The 5,095-nt window shown below is 37.0% G+C and overlaps 1 non-coding gene across 1 annotated transcript; it reads right to left on the reverse strand.

Annotated features, from left to right (window-relative positions):
- Positions 1 to 4,732: 4,732 nt before the first annotated feature.
- On the reverse strand, positions 4,733 to 4,858 carry LOC124079891 (U6atac minor spliceosomal RNA). The gene has a single exon (XR_006847504.1). It is a non-coding gene; the product is annotated as a U6atac minor spliceosomal RNA (small nuclear RNA).
- Between the last annotated feature and the right edge of the window lie 237 nt (positions 4,859 to 5,095).

Consider the following 5,095-nt stretch of genomic DNA (forward strand, 5'->3'; position numbering starts at 1 on the left):
CTGGGGAGGAGACAAACAGTGGATTTCTTATAGAAGAAGGGGCCTGTGCTTATAGGGAGGGGTGGAATTGAGGCCACTTTCCATACTAGCTATTATAGGTAAAATGTTATTCCAGAAAGAATATTCTGCCTGGGTGTGGCACATACCTGTAATCCCAGGAACTTGGAAGGGATTAGGAGGTCTGCAAGTTTGAGATCAGCCAAGGCAATTTAGTGAGACTCTGCTATTTTATAAAAAATAAAAAGGGCTGAAAGGGCTGAAGTTGTAGCTTAGTAGTAGAGTGTCCCTGGTTTAATCTCCAGACCAAAACAAACAAACAAAAACAAAAAAAGAAAAAAGAAAGAAGAATGTTCTGTCAGTCTTATGGGTGGATTGAAGTAGGAAAGATTAAAGACCTGAAGGTTTTATGAAGTTATTGTAGTAACCTGGGTTGAGTTGGTTATTCAGCTTCTGTTTTTACTTTTGTTACTATGGAAAGATCAGAGTAATTATGTTATAATAATAATGGAACAATCATTCTATCTTACATTCATTGAACACATACTATGTACCAAGAAGTGTGGTAAATACTTTTCTATATAATTTAATCCTCATAATTATCTCATGTGGTATGTGTATTTCCATTTTTATCCTCTAGAAAACTGAGGTCACTAATGCTGCCATAACTTTATACTACTGACTAGGTGGTATAAACAACAGAAATTAATTTTTTCACAATTCTGGATGCTAGAAGTCCAAGATCAAGGTGTTGGCAGGATTGGGTTCTTCTGAGGCCTCTCTCCTTGGCATAGGAGGCCGTCTTCTCTCTGTGTCTTCACATGGTCTTCTCTCTGTGCTTGTCTTTGTCCTAACTTCTTTTTTAAAGGACACAGATCATATTGGATTAGGGTCCACCCTAATAGCCTAATTTAACTTTATAATTACCTATTTATTTTATAATTTGCAGTGCTGAGGATTAAACCCAGGGCCTGGTACATGTCAGGCAAGACACTCTACCACACAGCTATGTCTTAAACCCTTTAATTACATCTTTAAAGACTCTAAATTTAAATACAATCATATTCTGAGATATTGGAGGTTAGGACTTCAACATCTGAATTTTGGGGTAGATGCAATTTGGCCCATAACATGATGTGATTAGTCTTTTCTCATGTAGATAACTGGTGGGCAAGTCGAATTTTTCCTATGTTTATTTGACTTCAGGCTCCTACTGTTAACTACTCCTAATACTATTCTACCACAATTATCTTCAGTTTTTGCCCCAAGTAGAAAAACAGCAAGGTGAAGGAAGATATTAAGCCTGTATAGCTTTGCCTTTAGGATTGAGCTGTTTCTAACTTGAGGAGCAGGGTTGAATTCTAGTTACATTACATTCCTGATGGAACCACACAGGGGATGATAATAATAATCACTAATGCTCTAGGACTGTCCACTGTGTTCCAGGCACAATACTAAGTGCATTATCTCATGTATTATTTCGTTCCCACAGTAATTCTATTAGGTACTGTTATGTTTCCTAGTGTACATATGGGGAAACTAAGGCATGGTGGTGAGTTAACCTGCCCCAATTCACCCTGCTACTATGAAGCAGTAGAGTCAAGCTGAACATTCAGTCTGAATGCAGAACCCGTATTCTTAACTTAGCTTCCATACTGCCTCTGGGAACCTGGTGAAGAATGAATCTACCATTTCCACAAAAAGAATCTAAGTCAGGGAAAGCTCATTAGGCCATCATTTTCCCAAAAGGTTTCAATTGCAGCCTTCATAGTATTTCTTGAGTCAGATCAAATAAAACACTTGATTTATCAGTTTTAGAATCACTTCTTAACTTGCGGTTATCTGAGATAAAATGTCTGATACTTGCTGCCTCCCTTTCTTGAAAATTTCTATAATAAAATAATAACTTGGGCTGGGGATGTGGCTCAAGTGGTAGCCCACTCGCCTGGCATGCGTGCGGCCCGGGTTTGATCCTCGGCACCACATACAAACAAAGATGTTATGTCCGCCGAAAACTAAAAAAAAAAAAAAATTAAAATTCTAAATTAATAATAACTTTAGTTAAGTCAATATTTATTATTAGATTATGATTTTATAGTCATTATTCATTGCAAGTCCAGAAAGTATACTGTGATTACATCTCCTTCCTTGAACAACTTTTTGTTTTTCTGGAAGTTATAAGGTTTTCTCCTTTTATTTTTTGTTTTACTTTATTATTTCCTATGTAACTTTCCTTTTCTATCTTATTAGAACTTTCATGGACCTATAAATAGTTTCTCATGCTCAGTTGTATAGATTATGACATTGGGAGCTTTCTCCCTTGAAGTTTTGCTTCAGTATTGACTGATTTTTTCTGTAAGTCCTTCACCAAATTGTTCTCCTGGGAATTGTTTTTTTTGCTTTGTTTTGTTCACATTGCTTTTATGTTGGAACCTGTGTTTCCTGGGTCTCTTGTCTTGATTCACTTCATTAATTTGGTGACATGTATCCTTCTATGATTTCTGAGAAAAGGTGCATGGGAGATAAATTTTTTTGAGTTCTTGCTTTTCTGAAAATGTCTCCAGTCTGGACTTGCAGTTTGGCTGTATAGAATTCTGGGTCACAAATTATTTTTCCTTGGAGGCATTGTTTCATTGTCCATTGTCTCTTTGACTTCCAGGGTCATTTTTGAGAAGCCGAATATCATTTTTAATCTTGTTGCTTTGTATGTGACTTATCTATCTGGACACTTCCAGGCTCTTCCCTGAATCCCTGCTGTACTGAAACTTGGCATTGATCTTATTTCATTCCGTGTGCTTTCAATCAGAGACTCATGTCTTTCAGTTCCAGGAAATTTTTCTGAAATTACTTCTTTGCTAATCTTTTCCTCTCTTAGTTGAATTCAGCTGATTCCCTAAGTCTTTTTATCCTCATATTATCTTTAATAATTATTTTCTCTCATTTTGCCACTTCTAACCTATTAAATTTTTTCATATGGATATAATTTTTAATTTCTAAAGGCTCTTTTTATTTTGATTTTTCACAGCATCTGTTTTTGTCTTTTGCTTTTTAATTGATGGGTGCAATATCTTAACTTACTGGGGGTAGTAATTGCAGTTTTTATTTGAAGCTTTCTCTGTTTCTGGTGTCATCTGTTTATTCCTGGTTTAATTTAGGGGATTGTTTGGTGTCTTTTATGATGCAGGCTTCCTCAAATATCTGGTGATCTTTAATTATCACTTCATATTTTAGAGTAAGGCAGAAAACCTGATTGGAAGCCCTGTGCATGTAGGCAGAGCTTGCTAAGTGGAGGTCTTTACTGTAGGTTTTTTGGTGGGTGACCTTGCTGGTTTGTTAGGAAAATCCCAAATATTACTATCTATGGTTTTCTTTCCCTGGGGCAGTTCAGTTTCTTGCTCTCTTTTTTCTTCATTTCTTTCTTTCCTTTTTAAGATAAGTTCTCACTAAATTGCTTTAGTGCCTCTCACAAAGTTGCTGAGGCTGGCTTTGAACTTGTGATCCTCCTGTCTCAGCCTCACAAGTTGCTGAGATTACAGGTGTGCACCATTGTGTCCAGTGTGGTTCAATTTCTTAATGAGGCAATCCCCTAATATTTTGCCTAGGAGTAATAAATTGTGTCCTGCATCCTAGGAGAAGAATAAAGGAAAGGGACTGGAGTCACACTGCTTACTTTGAACTGCCCTCTCTCCTCACCTCACTCCCGCAGGTTACTGAACCAGTGGAACCCAGAATCTCACCAGTTCAGATTCCACATGGATTAAGCCTCTGTTCTCCTGGAAATTGGGATAGAGCATTTAGCCATAACTCTCATCCCATTCATCCTACCACCAGGATCTGAGTCTATAAGAGTTTTTGTGGGCAAATCATTTTGCTTCTCATCTGTAACCCCCTTTGGTCTGCTAAGGTGGTTACCATTCCTCTATATGCTTTGTCTTTTAAAAATGAACAGAAGCCAGACATGGTAGCACACACCAGTAATCCCAGCTACTCAGGAGGCTGAGGAAAGAGGATGGCAAGTTTGAGGCCAGCCTGAGTAATTTAACCAGACCCTGATTCAAAATATAATAAAAAAAGGGCTGGGGTTGTGGCTCAGTGGTAGAGTGCTTGCCTAGCAGGTATGAGGCACTAGGTTTGATCCTCAGCACCACATAAAAATAAATAAATAAAATAAAGGTATTGTGTCCATCTACAACCAAAAAATTAAAATATATATATATATATATATATATAAAATAAAAAGGCTTCAGGATGTGGCTCAGTGGTAGAGTGCTTGCTTAGCATGTGCAAGAACCTGAATTTAATGCCCAGCACAGGAGGGCAGGAGATGAAAGGAAAGAATGAATAAATACTAGTAAGCATTGGAAAGATACTCAAAATCACTAATCACTAGGGAAATGCAAATCAAAACCATGACAAACCATCTCCCACCCATTATAATGTCTGTTTATTAAAAATAAAAACCCAAATAAAAACCAATAGTTGTTGACATAGATGTGGAGAAATTGGAATCCTTGGGCATTGCTAATGGGAATGTGAACTAGTGTAGCCACTATGGAAAACAGTATGGTGGTTCTTTTTTTTTTTTTCTTTTAAAAAATTTTTTTTTTATTGTTAGTTGTTCAAAACATTACAAAGCTCTTGACATATCATATTTCATACATTTGATTCAAGTGGATTATGAACTCCAATTTTTACCCCGTATACATATTGCAGAATCACATCCATTTTTTTACATAAAAAGCGATGGTTAGATGCCACGAAGTAGGTGGCAATGCCTTAACCATATGCGTGTTGTCAGACCCGAGGGCCTCTTCCATTCTTGTCAAAGGGAGTACTAACCTTCTCTCCTTTCATACAACACGTATGGCGGTTCTTAAATGCAGAATTACCATTTTATATTTCTGTGTATATGTGCAAACAAATTGAAAGCAGGAATTTGAACAAATATTTATACACTGATGTTGGCTAGGGATATAGCTCAGTTGGTAGAGTGCTTGCCCTGCATGCACAAGGCCCTGGGTTCAATCCCCAGCACAAAAAACCAAACCAAAACAAAACAAAAACAAATACTTATACATTGACCTTCATAGCAGTATTA

This window comes from Marmota monax, unplaced genomic scaffold (genome assembly GCF_021218885.2).
Source record: "Marmota monax isolate L192 unplaced genomic scaffold, Marmota_monax_Labrador192_F-V1.1 WCK01_AAM20220418_F8-fsc00028, whole genome shotgun sequence".
Taxonomy (NCBI): domain Eukaryota; kingdom Metazoa; phylum Chordata; class Mammalia; order Rodentia; family Sciuridae; genus Marmota; species Marmota monax.